The sequence below is a fragment of the Panthera leo genome, chromosome F2, assembly GCF_018350215.1.
Source record: "Panthera leo isolate Ple1 chromosome F2, P.leo_Ple1_pat1.1, whole genome shotgun sequence".
NCBI classification, from domain to species: domain Eukaryota; kingdom Metazoa; phylum Chordata; class Mammalia; order Carnivora; family Felidae; genus Panthera; species Panthera leo.
In genome coordinates this window covers 20,899,350-20,915,458 of record NC_056695.1, presented here as the reverse complement: position 1 = coordinate 20,915,458, position 16,109 = coordinate 20,899,350, and the positions used below count along the sequence as shown (strand labels likewise).

Sequence of the window (16,109 nt, the reverse complement as noted above, 5' to 3'; positions counted from 1 at the left end):
GAATCAAGGGAACATAGAAATTTCACAGGAAGCAATGTATTGTCATCCAGCCATGCTTCGCACAGGCTGGAATATGCATAATTTAGGAATTAGAAAGTTAATCATATGGGAATGCAAGCTGGTGCAGCCACTCTGGAAAACGTATGGAGGTTCCTCAAAAAACTAAAAATAGAACTCCCCTACGACCCAGCAATTGCACTACTAGGCATTTATCCAAGGGATACAGGTGTGCTGTTTCGAAGGGACACATGCACCCCCATGTTTATAGCAGCACTATCAACAATAGCCAAAGGATGGAGAGAGCCCAAATGTCCATCGATGGATGAATGGATAAAGAAGATGTGGTATATATATATATATATATATATATATACACAATGGAGTATTACTCAGCAATCAAAAAGAATGAAATCTTGCCATTTGCAACTACGTGGATGGAACTGGAGGGTATTATGCTAAGTGACATTAGTCAGAGAAAGACAAAAATCATATGACTTCACTCATATGAGGACTTTAAGAAACAAAACAGATGAACATAAGGGAAGGGAAGCAAAAGTAATATAAAAACAGGGAGGGGGACAAAGCAGAAGAGATTCTTAAATACGGAGAACAAACAGAGGGTTACTGGAGGGGTTGTTGGGGGGGTGCTAAATGGGTAAGGGGCACGAAGGAATCTACTGAAATCATTGTTGCACTATATGCTAACTAATTTGGATGTAAATTAAAATAAATTAAATTAAAAAAAATTTTTTACAGTTAATCATAGTCTAGAGCAGTTGTAGTATTATTTTGTTGTCTTCCCAACAGCAAGAGTTGGTTCCCAACCATTGTGATTTCATTCCTCTTTGTTTCTGTCATAACCAATTACTATACCCTCCTTTCAATATACCCAGTAGTTTTGGATTACTCACAGCTTCTGCTTAAACACATTTTCTGTTTACTCAAGAATTTGCATTCTCCTTGTCATCACTTTTGCCTTTCTCTGTATATCTTCAACTTCTGTTTCACAACAACTGAGTAGACCTGTACATGTCTCAGATGCAGATCTCCTCCTAGAAGAGGACCTGCTTGGTGTAATTAACCTTCAGTGTCCCTGTTCAAGAGTGCTTTCCTGCCATCCCGTCTTTTATATTACTGACCAGCCTTTATGTAACTACTCTAGACCAATCATCTGGGACCAGAAGGGAACCCCATTCAACAGTGGACTGGGTAAGGATTCTGAGATTGGCCTTTTCAGTACAGTGAGAAGAAATAGAGCAGAGAAGGGGTCTCAAAGGTAGTAGAAGACAGGGTATAAGAAGTATTTAAGAAAAGGAATAGCACTTAGAAACTACTAGATCTTGAAAGAGGGGGGTCAAGTAGAAAAGGAGAAGTCTAGTAGAGATCTAGATTTCTGGCTTGGGCAGCTGGGTAGATGTTGACCTGATAACCAGGATGAGAAAATACAGGAAATAGAGAAGGTAGAATGGGTTAAGGAAGGAAAGATGCATTGTACTATAGATGAGTTGGAAGTACCAAGTAACATACAGACGGAGATACCTAGGAGGCACTTAGGTCTATGGAACTGGAGCCGAATAGGCAAGATCTATTTTGCTGCACATGACAGAAACTTATTTTCAACTAGCTTAAGCAAAAGGGGAAGTTGGTTGGCACATGTAACCAACCTAAGAAGGATAAGGGTGGAGCCAGGCTTGCGAACAAGAATAAAGATATGGATCCCATCAATACAACCCCAAACCTCTCACCTCTATTTCCTTTTTTGCAGATTAGACTGGCTTCTTCACAAGGCAGGAGACATGGCTACAGGCCTCTCTGGGCTCATATCCTAACCACTTCATAACCAGCAAGCAAAACTGATGCTTTCAGGTTCTGTTTGAAAAAATCCTAGGGGAAGGACTCCGTGACTTACACTGGCTCACTACCCTTTCCTTAGGCCAGTCTCAGCTGTACAGAACAAAAGGTACTGTAATTTGGCCCAGGTTTGGTCACATGCCTACCCCTGTAGCCAGAGTGGGTGAGGTCTGTTCTCAGATAAAGAAGAGTCACAGGAAGATTCTAGAGCAATATGGATTCCTTACTGAATTGCTTTCCTTTCCTTCCAGTGTATGATAAAACAGTTCCCTGCAGTAGCTCACAGAATGTCTGGACCAACTCTATGCAAACTGAACCTTTCCTGTGTATTTCTGTGAGAGTTTTTGAGTGTTTTTAAGTTATTTGGGAGTATCTTCACGTCCCCGATAGTCACTTCAAGAAAAAGTAAAATTGGCTAGTAGCAGGGAAGCTAAAATCCTAGAGAAAACGAGAAGAGATTCAAGTACAGGTGTTTCTTCAACCTGCCAGGACGATACATTAGCACCACCTCCCTTGCAAATCACTCTGTGCTTACCAGAGCGTGGACCGGCGTGAGACACGCTACCAACTTCCAGGCATTGTTGGACCAGGAAAATGCACCATTATCGGTCTTTTCCCCCATTCCGTTGGGCGGGGGGGCAGGGTGCTTGAACGGAGACTTCATTTTGATAGAAGAAAAAGGTTCAGTATTTGAAACATTGATTGTGAAAGTCTTACTTCCAACCTCCATGGAGCTGGGCCTTCTGAAACATTTGGAATTAAAATGGAGGAGGGATATGTATAGGTGTATTTACTTGCAGATGCAGAAAATATCTCTGGAAAGATACCAAAAATAGCTTGATCAAGGATAGGGTAATCACTAGGACAGAGGTGTTTTACCAGCCAAAAAAAAAAAGGTCAGTAGTATTAAATGAAGACTCTTATGTGCTGTTTATGCTTATTTTACCCATTATTGGATTATATAACATTAAATCCTCAACAATATTACCATATTGTTACTGCATATTACCAATTTTATCCTGAAAGATTGCACATAAATGCTAAAATTCTGAATCCCCAAGAAATCCACATTAAAATCCATTAACATTATAGGCAGTTTTAAAAAACAGTAAGCATTATTCTTTGAGAATGTAATTCTATTCAGTACTATTTGTGGCAGATTTACTACATGTTTATTGCTACTCCTTTCCAAGACCCAATAAAAAATAATACATACTAAGTATACAGAGTTATAGATTAAAAAAATAATAGTAAAACGTATAAACCTGAGAAGACAGAAAGCAAGAGGGGACCGCATAGATTACAACCAAATTTTGAAAGACTACAGATAGAGCTAGGGCAGGGATAAAACTATATCCTGAAATTGCTGTAGGAAGGAAAAGAGCCAAGTCACCCTAACAACCCTTTCAAAAGATTAGGACTTACAGGCACCAGGTGCTACAGAAGGTGGGGGCAGTGCTCTGTTCTAAAAGTGGGATTGTTGAAAGCTTATATGTGCAACATACCCGAGTGATACACAGCCAGGCAACAGCTGCCCCAAAAAAGAAACCAAAGTTTATTCTTAGAAGTGGAAGGCCAGAAAAAAAAAATTAAGTGAAAGAACAGTAAACTCCCATTCCCCTTTCCTTACCTGTCCCCAGAACAGTGGCTTCCAAGGAGATGAATGTTAGATAGAATATTGGGAATTTCATCTCTAGAGAAAGTGAATGGTACAGACAAAAAAAAAAAAAAAAGAACTTTACATAAATTTATATAGGAGTTCTCCAAGAGATTAGCTATATCTCCCTACAGGGAAGCCCATCCACACATATATACAGTTCCCAATCAATATCTCTTAATATAAACAGAAATCCAAAGTTCATAAGAAATGAAAGAACAAAATAAGCAGGGATAGGGAAAAAAAGAGTATACAAAAAAATATTTTAATTATTAGTGTTCTTAGATAAGGGAAGGTATTATAATTTGTAAAACAAGGACAGGATGCTGTGAAAAACAGCTCTAGGAAAAAGCCTGATTAAGTAAAGATATAACTAAAATAAATAGAAATTTTGGATAACAAAACAAAGATGGAAAACAGAAGGGAAAAGATAGAAGATTTTGGGAGAAAACTGGGAGGTACAACATCAAAGTAATTGGGGTTCCAGAAAAAAAGGACTGAAATTGGGCAGAAACTATCAAAGGAGAAGTACAAAAAAATTTCTTAGAACTGAGGGACATGAGTCTTTCAGTTGAAAGGGTCCACTAATGCCCAGCAATACAAAAAAGATAAAACAACCCACACTAAGTCATAACATTATAAGATTTCTGAGTGTAACATTATAAAATTTCAGGGGCTAAGGAGGAGATCTTCAAAGATTCTGGGTTGTGGGTATGGTAGCAGGATTGGGGATTTGGAATCACTTGGAAGGGAGCATGAATCGAAACGGCACTGTTTTTTTGTTTTTGTTTTTGTTTTTCAGTGTGTATTAGGACATAATGCCTTCAATAATCTGAGGGAGAAATTATTTGTCCTAGAAGTTTATAACCAACCAAGCTATCAGCCATGTGTGAATGCAAGGACTCAAAAAGTTTATGTCTGCCATGCAACTCTCAGGAACTGCTGGATAATGTACTCCAGAAGAACAAGAAAAAGCACACAACTGATAAAGTAAATCCAAAATAGAAAAACGTCAAAAGTACATTCTAAGGCAAAGGTGTGCCTAAACCCTGCTCTAGATTTATTTATTTTATTTATTTATTTATTTATTTATTTATTTCGGGGCAGGAGGAAGTAGGGGCTTCAAAAAGAGATCTCCGGAGGGGAAACTGATTGATTATCTGGTACTCCTGAGCCTTTGGGAGGAAAAATCTGTGGTGGTCCTATAACAGCACTAGCTGAACAACTGAAACAATGATCAAAGTAACAATAGAAAACTATACTGGTGGAGGAAAAAAATGAGGCAAGCACTGATTCCAAAAAACATAAGCTACACAAGGAAGGAATAATTATGAAATAGTTTTGGTCTCTGCAATTCTACCTAGGCAATAATGTAAACACTGACTAAAAATTGTGTTAAGGGGGCACCTGGGTGGCTCAGTCAGTTAAGCATCTGACTCTTGATTTCGGCCCAGGTCATGATCTCTTGGTTCCTGGGATCGAGCCTTGTGTCGGGCTCCATGCTGACAGCATAAGGCCTGCTTGAGATTCTCTCTTTCCCTCTCTCTCTGCCTTTCTCCTACTCATGCTCACTTGCTCTTTCTCTCTCCCTCTCCCTCCCTCCCTCTCTCTCTCAAAATGAGTAAATAAACTTTTTTTTTAATGTGGTATAAGGATAATAGAGGAGAGGAAATAAGAGGTTGTGAGTGCTGAATCATCACCTATGATAATAAAAAGTCAATAAAGTCTAAAATTGATAAATCAGGAAATAAAAGGGTTAGAATTTCATTAATGCCAGAAAAGGCATCTTAAAAAAATTCCGGAAGAGATTGGGAAAGGGTTTTCCTGTTGGCACTGATTTTTAAATAAACTTTTAAATATTTTTAAAATATTTTAAATAAAAAATTTTAGAAGAAATTTTTAAATAAATGTGATATAAACTAAACATTTTAATGTCAAAATAGTGATAGTATGCAATGGGTAAGTTCCAACTCTTTTAGTCCAGTGGAGTAAGCACTTTTGTCATAGAATTTGCTCTTGCAAAAATCCTCAGGAATTGTAAACAATGAGAGATACATGCTTATTTAATGTTCTCTTAGCCCAAAGGGTAAGAATCTTCCAAGTTCATAATCCTTAATGGATACAAATCTCAAGCATAAAGATTCCCCTAAGAGGAAATCCTATACCTAGTATCTAGACTGTAGGACCTGGAGAATGAAGGTGAACTGGACGTCCATGGCCTTTAAAGTTCCACTGCAGTATGAAACCATCTAAAGATAACTAGACCTGAGGTTACCCGAAGCCAGCAGAGTGCTATTTATAGCTGTATGGTAGATCCCAACTTTGTATTCCAATCATAACACAGTACACTACTAAAGATCTATCATAGTTCAAGTTTCTCCCATTGAGATCTAAACTGAATTTAAGATTCAGTAACTAGCCAATGTAAAGAAAAAAAGATTCTGCCTCTATCTCTCAACAAATACTTTCTCTGTGGTTGGTTAAGTTACCCACTACAGAATTTGCAGGCAAGCTAACCCTAAAATGACAGATTTCCTCACTTATGTTTACTAGCGTTTTTAAGAACTTTGGCCCCATAGAAGCACTCCTCTGAAGAAAATAGTATTTTTCCAAATCAGAGGTTTCCAAATATAAATTAGCCTGCAGCAATCCAGGCTATAATGAACTTACTTTGTGCATGATTATAATACTACTGTGATATCCTTGGTACTTAAGTTTGGAGGAAAGTACTTCTCTAACAAAAGACCAGTTACTTAGTTTTCCCATGTTTGTCCCCATAATTCCATGAGATTTTAATCCATTCAGTATCCATTTCCTCCTTTTAGGGTGAGACTAACATCTACTCTGGAGCCATATAAAGCAACCTATGCTCTTCATATTTCCCAAGAGTTGAAGAAAAATTTTTATTAGCAGAAGCTCTCTGGTTTCATACCACAGAAGTCTTCCCAGCGTACTTTGTGGAAGTAGATAATCCAGCCTCCTTCTCCTGTTTCAGTTTTCAAAAAAGGTAAAAATGTCTATCACAAATGGTATATCTCAAAATTTTGTATCTAAACTTGAAACTCTCAGGAATACTCTTAGCCATCTAGTCTCTCAGCACAAAATGTGCTCTTGGACCACTTGGATCGCTATCAACTGGGGAGCTTACTACAAATACACATTTCTGGAACCTCCCAGATTTACCGAATCAGAATTTCTAGAGAGGACCAAGGAATATAATTTCTTCTGTCAACCCAGATGATTCTTTTCTGATACCAATAGAATTCTAATTTAGCTGGCACAAAAACCAACACTCAGATCAATGGAACAGAATAGAGAACCCAGAAATGGACCCAGAAAAGTATGGCCAACTAATCTTTGACAAAGCAGGAAAGAATATCCGATGGAATAAAGACAGTCTCTTCACCAAGTGGTGCTGGGAAAACTGGACAGCAACATGCAGAAAAATGAACCTGGACCACTTTCTTACACCATACACAAAAATAAACTCAAAATGGATAAAAGACCTCAATGTAAGACAGGAAGCCATCAAAATCCTCGAGGAGAAAGCAGGCAAAAACCTCTTTGATCTTGCCCGCAGCAACTTCTTACTCAACAAGTCTCTGGAGGCAGGGAAACAAAAGCAAAAATGAACTATTGGGACCTCATCAAAATAAAAAGTTTCTACACAGCAAAGGAAACAATCAGCAAAACTAAAAGGCAACCAACAAAATGGGAGAAGATATTTGCAAACGACATATCAGATAAAGGGTTAGTATCCAAAATCTATAAAGAACTTACCAAACTCAACACCCAAAAACCAAATAATCCCATGAAGTAATGGGCAAAAGACATGAATAGACACTTCTCCAAAAAAGACATCCAGATGGCCAACCGACACATGAAAAAATGCTCAGCATCACTCATCATCAGGGAAATACAAATCAAAACCACAATGAGATACCACCTCACACCTGTCAGAAGGGCTCACATTAACACCTCAGGCAATGACAGATGTTGATGAGGATGCAGAGAAAGAGGATCTCTTTTGCACTGCTGGTGGGAATGCAAACTGGTGCAGCCACTCTGGAAAACAGTATGGAGGTTCCTCAAAAAACTAAAAATAGAACTACCCTATGGCCCAGCAATTGTACTACTAGGCATTTATCCAAGGAACACAGGTGTGCTGTTTCAAAGGGACACATGCATCCCAATGTTTATAGCAGCACTATCAACAATAGCCAAAGTATGGAAAGAGCCCAAATGTCCATCGATGGATGAATGGATAAAGAAGATGTGGTATGTATAGACAATGGAGTCTTACTCAGCAATCAAAAAGAATCAAATCTTGCCTTTTGCAACTACATGGATGGAACTAGAGGGTATTATGCTAAGCGAAATTAGTCAGAGAAAGACAAATATCATAAGGCTTCACTCACACGAGGACTTTAAGATACAAAACAGATGAACATAAGGGAAGGGAAGCAAAAATAATATAAAAACAGGGAGGGGGACAAAACATAAGAGACTCTTACATATGGAGAACAAACAGAGAGTTACTGGAGGGGTTTTGGGAGGGGGGGATGGGCTAAATGGGTAAGGGGCCCTAAGGAATCTACTCCTGAAATCATTGTTACACTATATGCTAACTAATTTGGATGTAAATTTAAAAAAAAAGAATTCTAATTTAGTATCAGGTTGTTGGCTTTTATTTATCAAAGTTTGCTGTGAGATACACACAAATAAAATCTCTATCTTTTTTTTAATGCTACCTGTCAAGGACATTGTCTATTTTATTATTCAGTGTTCTTTGGTTTCCATGGAACAAAATCCCTTTCAGATTTCAGAGCTGGATAAAAGGTTTTCTTTTCTATGAACTGCTGTGCTTTCTTTATTAGACTAGTGTTCATCAAATTTGGCTAATTATCAAAATTGCCTGGGGAAATTTTTAAAAATACATGCATCCCAGACCCCATGTAAAACCCATTCATGAGATACTCCAGGTAAGAGAGAATCCATGTAAGACTAAACATTAACCATGTTTCAAAACTATACGTGAGATGATGTCTAGATAATTCACCATGTTCACTTTTTGCCTTGGCTTCCTGGAAACTAGACTTAAAGCAATTTTTCTTAAAATTCAGTTCTTTAATATAATTATTCTCCTTTTCTTTCCCTCATTTTATTACTTGTCTGGTTCAGTATTTTTTAATGAGTTTCAACTTCAGAGGAAATAACTTGTAATAATACTATCCTTTGGACCAGCACATTCCTTGCAAGGGCATTTTAGCCTAAAATAAATCACTTATTGGGATTATAGAGTAAAAGAATCTGGTGGGCTTAAAAGTTTCATCATTCAGATTTTATGGAAGCTTCATAGGAAATTACTGTTTGAAAGGCACTCTGAAAATCATTGTTATTAAATGCCATATACATAATTAAGTTTCTGATCCCTTTTCAATCTCTTTGCTAAGGGTACTCCCCAGACTAAATACATTGTTTCTTTCTTTTTATTCACCACCTCAAAGATCGAATCCATTTTAGTGGTGTCAACCATTACCATCATGCTGAACAATTTCCAGATGTATGCTTGAACTTGAATCATTCACTAAAGCCCCAGGCCTAAATCCTTTGCTAACTGCAGAAACTCTTCATTTGGCTGTCTCCCAAAGACCACACATCAATGTGCAATTTTACATTCCTGATTACTGCCCTCTTCCAATTCGCCCTTTAGGTAAATAGCATCACCATTTTTTCCACATCCCCAGCTGAATTAGTCCTTGGTTACTCATTTCTTTGAATCCCCCTCCACTTAGCAGGGCAATATTTATGCTCTAATTTGAGGATGTGGATGCAATCTGAAGACCAAAGAAAATGCCAGTGATTATGAGTGATCTCAGAAGGAGTGATAAATTGCCTAGGAAATAAAACTGCCCTGTTTCACAGGGACAAAACTTAACATTTGTCTTAGACAGTCTCAGGGATAGACCCCTTTCTGTTTTCCCCAGTCTGGTACTCCTGCCCCAAATTAAAGTAAACTACTGATTTCTCTGTATTCGTTCAATTCCTCTTCTTATTCATCGTGGTGCTGGCGGTGGTGGTTAACGGTAATGGTTTAGCAATAGTATTTGTCCAACCAATTTCTCATCTGAAGAGAAGGAATGGTAACAGTACCTAACTCAATAAGTTGTTATGACTATTAAATATCCATAGTGTTCAGCATAATGCTTGGTACCCAATAAATATCAGTTGCTATTATTTTTGTTGTTGTTATTATTGACAGAATATAGTCACATAGTCCTTATGATTATTTCACTTTGATTTATACCAATTAAACTCCACAAAACACCAAATTTGCTCTCTGGTAAAATCTTACATAAGATTATGAGATTTTATAAGATAGAATTCACATTCTTCATCTTGGGAGTGAAAGTGTAATAGTTGTAAAACCTTAAGTCATTTTGCTGAGCCTCTGTTTCCTCATTTGAAATAGGAATAACATTACATTCTAGGTTGACATGAGGTAAAAATTAATATTATGAACAGCACTTGGGAGGCTGCAAGAAACTATATACATTTTAGTTGTTTTCATTGGTGCTGTAAGCTTTGTCTTAGAGGCACTGAGCCCTATACCATTTTTGATGGCTCCAAGATATCAACTCAGTTCAATCAGTCACAAATTCCCTGAGGCACAAGACCTAATGTTAAAAGCAGTTTAAGAAAGCATTTTGCACAGAAAGATGGGTTCATTATTTCATTCTCCTCAGATGAAAGTGATCTACTGGATGGCCTCCCGGGCAGATGTAATTGCCCAATTATTTTATGAGGCATCTCCCAAATGTGACAACCTCCCCAGGAAATGCTTACCTACTACCATTTTCCTGTCTGTTCCTGAGAACTAGGACCCTCTTGAAAGCACAACAAATTCAAACTAAGACCCCCTTGTCTATCTGTGTCTGCTGAGATTGTTTCCGGAATCCTTACTACACACGTCTCCACGGTCCTCGACCGTTGCCTCAAATACGAGTCACCTCAACCTCTGTTACACTCATTCACTCATGCTCATGCTGCTGTTGGATTTTTCTCCCCTGATCCAACCACTTCCTGCTGTTCCTCCACCTCCAGAACCTTTACACCATGTTCTCTGAAGCACCTGTGGTGGTTCATGTTCTTATGTGCCCAACACCCCTTCTTCCACACCCTCCAGTAACAAACTCACTTACCCTACCCACAGGGAAAAGTGGGTGACCACAATGGGCCATAAAAATGGACCCAGGAATGATCATGCTACCAAGCTAGACTAGTCTGGGTCTTTCCTTGGGATTATTCTGATAGATTTTCCAAGAAACCATGTTCTATGCCATGTAAATAAAGTCCATTTATAACAGGGAAAAATGAAGCCAAGCTGAAACAGAAGACAGAAAAAAAGGAGATATGTTGAGAGTCCCGATGAGGTCAAATGCCTGGTTCTAGATTCTAAGATCCACAACGGCACTCTAGAGCTCCCTAAGCTTTTTTTGTTGGTTTTTTTTTTTTTTTTCTTTTTCAATCTGTTAACTTTCAGCCCACTATGTCCTCTTTTGAGTCACTTGCAACTAGAAGAGTTATGACTAATACAATCCATTCCATTATAAATAAAATCCCCTACATCCTCGACTGTTCCACCAAACATTCTCTTCACCACTCGCTTTGGCTATATCACAGCCCTCCCCTCAATCCACTAATCTCCTTCAGCCTTCTTGAGTGGGACTGACAATCTCTTTCCTCTCCAAATCGCTACAGTGCCACCCTGGGAAAAACAAAAACAGAAACAAAAAACCCTGTTCCTTCAGCCATCTTTCTTTCCACTCTTACTGCCATTTGTCCCCCTCTCCCCATTCATTCATTCCGAAGAAGAATCTGGCTCCCAGTCTTCCTTACACTGCCTCTCCTGATCTCACCACCCAAGTGGGGGAACCTCTACTCACAGATCTACGACTGCCTTGTCCCTACTGACCTTTCCTCCTTCCTTTCGGGGTGAAAACTGGCATCCCCTCCTTTGTAAAGTTACTCCTCTATCTATGCTCTGTCTACCACAGAGACCTCAGTCTGTTGTTGCCACCTCTTCCCATTTCCCCAGTGTCTTCAACTCTCCCTGTCATCCCTTCTTCTAGTCATCCACACACGCACAACTGTCAGTCACATCATTCGAAAGCCTGCGCAAAATCTACCTTGGCTCCCTTATTCCTCCGTAGTTGCAGACCCTGCTTTCTCTTCCTCTTCAAAGCGAAACTTGGAAGTATTTACTCTCTCGTTTCCATGTCTTCCCTAGGCATTGACTGCTCTCTGAAACTGATCTCTCTTCTACCAGAGAAGATTTGACTCAGGCCCTTGACGTGTTAAATAAAGTAAGATGAAACAAAGTTAAATCAGTTAAATAGGTCAAAGGGGAGAAAGCCCACCTGGGGCCCCTTAAGCCTCTAGAGTCATAATCCCATGTCCTGGGCCGACTTGTGTCCTAGCCCTGGAGGAACACAGGAGTGGTCTAGGTGGGTCCCAGACTCTGTTACCAGCCGGCTCTCCCTCAATGGTCAGACCCACCTCCGGGCGTGCTGTGTCACCTCCCGCCAATCTGCCCTACTAGTAACGGTGCAGCCTTATAAATTTGGTTTACAGTTGCCATAGCAGTAAAATTTATACTCAAGGAAATTATATAATTTCCAACTATGAATGGAACGAATTTGCTTCCTCATAGAAATACAATTTATTCCTTACAATATGAGTGCAATTATATGTTTTAACAACTTACCACATATGATGTAACAATGGCATGTAAACAGATCAATGACCTGCTTTTATTTATTTTTTTTTAATTTTTTTTTTTTTAACGTTTATTTTTGAGGCAGAGAAAGACAGAGCATGAACGGGGGAGGGTCAGAGAGAGAGGGAGACACAGAATCTGAAACAGGCTCCAGGCTCTGAGCAGTCAGCACAGAGCCCGACACGGGGGCTCGAACTCACAGACAGTGAGATCGTGACCTGAGCCGAAGTCAGACGCTTAACCGACTGAGCCACCCAGGCGCCCCATGACCTGCTTTAAAAAGAAAAAAAAAAAAAAAAAGTGAGGCACCTGCGTGGCTCAGTCAGTTACGCATATGACTTGATTTTGGCTCAGGTCATGATCCCGAGGTTTGTGAGATCGAGTCCCGCATTGGACTCTGTGTTTGGGATTCTCTCCTTCTCTCTCGGCCCGTCTCTCTCAAAACAAATAAATAAACTTTTAAAAAATGTGCTGTGTTTCTATGAGGGCAGGAACTATAGTCGGGAATGGATTAGGTTGACAATCACTGTTCTCTGGAAGTTCAACATCATCCTGGTAAGTGAAGCTCCTGGAGGAGTACTTACATGAAACAAGAACAGGCTTGGCAAACAGATTACTAGCCCTGTGACTTTGGGCAAATTACTTAGCCTCTCTGAGCCTCAGTTTCCCCATTTTTAAATTAAAATAATAACACCTAGGGCACCTGGGTGGCTCGGTCGGTTAAGCATCCCACTTCAGCTCAGGTCATGATCTCATGGTTCGTGGGTTCAAACCCCACGTGGGCCGTCTGCTGTCAGTGAAGAGCCCACTTCAGATCTTCTGTCCTCCTCTCTTTCGGCCCCTCCCCCACTCATGCTCACTCACGCTCTCTCTCTCAAAAATAAACAATAAAATTTTTTTAAATAAAATAAAATAACACCTATTTCATAGGGTTTTTGTGAAGACTAAATGACATAACCCATGTGAAAGCAAAATGCCTGGAACACAGTAGGCATGCAACAAATAGTTCCTCTCCTCTCATCCTTCTGTCATATAGGAGGGGCCGAAATGCAACAGTCGCATTTTCCTTCTCACTCAATCAGGCACTTTCTTGCATGTGACTCTCACGTCATCTCAGAAGTGTTTTTTCATCCCTGGGTAGGTCTCATACGGCCAACTAGAGATAACCTCTTCAAGGGCAAAGATCGTCTTTCTGTTTCTTTCCTATTTCTCAAAACGACAGCAACCCTATGCCAAACATTTTCCTGGGTAGACCCAAATCCACATAATCTGCCTTTAGTCCTTTTCTGAATCACTGAAAATATCCTGAGAATCCCAACAATTGAGGGCCCAAGGTACATTTGCCAAAAAATCACTTACCCAAAATGTGGTGACTGCACACACTTTGGTCAGCACTATGCTGGACACACGATGGCCCCCACAGTGGGATACACCTGAGCAACCAACCTGCTTAAAAGAATCCTCCAGAGCCCCAAGCGCCTTAGTAAGACCACTTTCCCCGCTACCATAACACACGCTTAGAGGACTTAGTGGCAGTCACCCCTCCTTATAATCTCCTTAATCCTAAAAGGGAAGTTAAAATTAGAGTAGATTCCCCACTTTCCCCTAAAAGACCATCAGGATAATTCTATCATGCATAAGAACACTTCCCACCTTGGCACTCTCCAGAAGCAAACCTCCAGCGTCACCCATCGTCACCATTGTCTCTTCCCCACATGACTCTGTTCATCCCCTTAGTGACTTAAACTAAAAGCCAACCCTCCCCCCACCAGCCCCTTAACCCTTCTACTTTATCCCCTAGGACCCCAGCTGTGTTACCTCCACACTTTCCACCACTTTCTTCACCGTCTTATGCAGAAACCTGGCTACAGCTCTAACTGAAAACTGAACACTGAAAACTGAAACCTGTTTTCCTTTGTGCCTTGTCGAAAGGTGGCTATTTTTTCCCTCCTGCACCTCACATACCATAGAACTCAGGGGTGGAGTGGGTGTTTTGCATGATCCTTATGGCTGATGACAGTTTTTCTCCCTTGCTCAAAAGCCCCAACTCTTCTGGAAACCCATGCCCTCCAACTGTACCACCCACTATCCCCCTGTGGCAATCATCTGCTAAGCTCTCTGACTCCTCCTCGTTCATGTCAGCCGTTGGCAGCTGGCTCCTTCCCTGGCTCCCTTCTGATTCTACTCCTTCAGTCATTCTTGGTGACTGAACATCCATGCAAAGTGTGTGTCAGGCCCCCTAGCCTCCTGGTGCCTTGACTACTCACTTCCAATGCACTCCTCCTACCTCCACCTCCGCACCCTCTCCCTTCATCACGCCCTTACCGCCTCACGGCCGGTGAGTGCACAACACCTGAACTCACTCCCAGCATCCCACTCCCTGACTACTTCCTTTTGGGCCAACTAGTCCCACCCCAACTGTCTTCAACCCCGTGGGTGCCTCCCATTCAGAGGTCTTAGCACTATTGGTCTGTCCTCTGCATCTGTCAGAAGACTGGCAAGGGATAGATGGCATGTTCAGAAGGGTTAAACTGCTGAGAGTTTAGTGAAGGGCCTGTTCACAGAGGAGCGGGCAGGTAGAGGGAAGTAACAAGAGCCAGGGAAGTTCCTGGGGATAAGGAATGTGGGAAGCCATTACCACAAACAGCCTGAAGAGGCCAAGGAGAGAATAAGCTAAGGAGAGAATAAGCCAAGGAGAGAATAAGCTCTCACTGAGCCCAGTGAGAGCTGGAACAGTGAGAGAAAGGCTACCTGACTGGGCTATGGCCACAGGAAACCACAGCCACTGCCAGAAACAGTAAGGCAAGGAGGAATCAGGGACCATAAATCCCCAGAGCTCTCCTCTGATTTTTGGCCAGTGCCTTCCCTCAGCCGAAGTCAACTAGGAGTCAGAGAGAGTGCAAGGGAGCCTCAGGGATGCAGTCTATAGAGGTATGTCTTTCACAGCAGAAGAGTGGATTGTAGGCTGGAGGGTGCTAGAGGGTCAGAGCACGACTACCCCTCACACCTTCACTTCATGAGCCCTGCCCTCATCTACATGCCTCCTCAACATCCTTGCCCCACTGTCATACTGGCCTTGCAAGACCCAGCCTTCTCCACACCTATATCCAAGCGGGGGGTGTGGCTGGAGACAGTTGTGTGACTCTGCTTACAAGTGTCACTTTGAATTTATGTCTACAAGTCTCAAGAAGTTTCTGCGGTCTGGTTATGTTCCCCTAATCCACTCACCCTCCCAGTTTCATCCCATTCTCTCTTCATTGTACTATCCCCATTCCTGATGATTTCATTTCGTATTTTACTCAGAAAACAGAAGCGATCAGAAGAAGACAACTTCATCTTGCCGTCGTCAACCTCTCCATAAACTCCACTCTCCCTCTAGTTACTGTGGGTATCCCAATCCTGTTTCTGTGGGTGCTACACTTCCACGCCAGATGCCATCATCTTTGGAGTGCGTGGAGGGAGCCCTCAGTCCCTGACACAGCAGTGGTGGAAGGTGCCCCCCCATTTCTGCCCAGCATGCTGGTGCTCCCCACTGGGCTGTCTGAAACCTCCTCAGACTATAACTTCATCTGAGGATCTTCCTGCCTGGTCCTCCTTCCTTCTGGTCTCAGGTGTCACGCCTGTACAGTGATCTGAAGGCCTTCCCTACTGACTTCTCTCCCCTTTATTTTCCACAAATGTTATTGCCAAAAAAATCTCTTATGCTTCTAACTCTGTCTCGTCTGTTTCCTGGATAACCCAGACTGATGCAATCAGACAACCCCTGCCTTGCCATATCCAATGGTCATCTCAAGTCCTGTGGCTGCCCAGAGTATGATAGGT

General features: G+C 41.1%; 1 long non-coding RNA gene and 1 pseudogene across 2 annotated transcripts; one reads left to right on the top strand and one right to left on the bottom strand.

Moving 5' to 3' along the window:
* Window positions 1–16,109, bottom strand: part of LOC122211290 — a 35,090-nt pseudogene that overhangs the window by 13,524 nt on the left and 5,457 nt on the right.
* LOC122211291 lies at window positions 779–6,853 on the top strand. 2 transcript variants are annotated; one of them, XR_006198591.1, is made up of 4 exons: window positions 779–1,209; window positions 1,766–1,960; window positions 4,311–4,544; window positions 6,334–6,853. It is a non-coding gene; the product is annotated as an uncharacterized LOC122211291 (long non-coding RNA). The 2 variants fall into 2 exon arrangements; XR_006198593.1 differs by lacking the exon at window positions 6,334–6,853 and having other exon boundaries at window positions 4,311–4,560.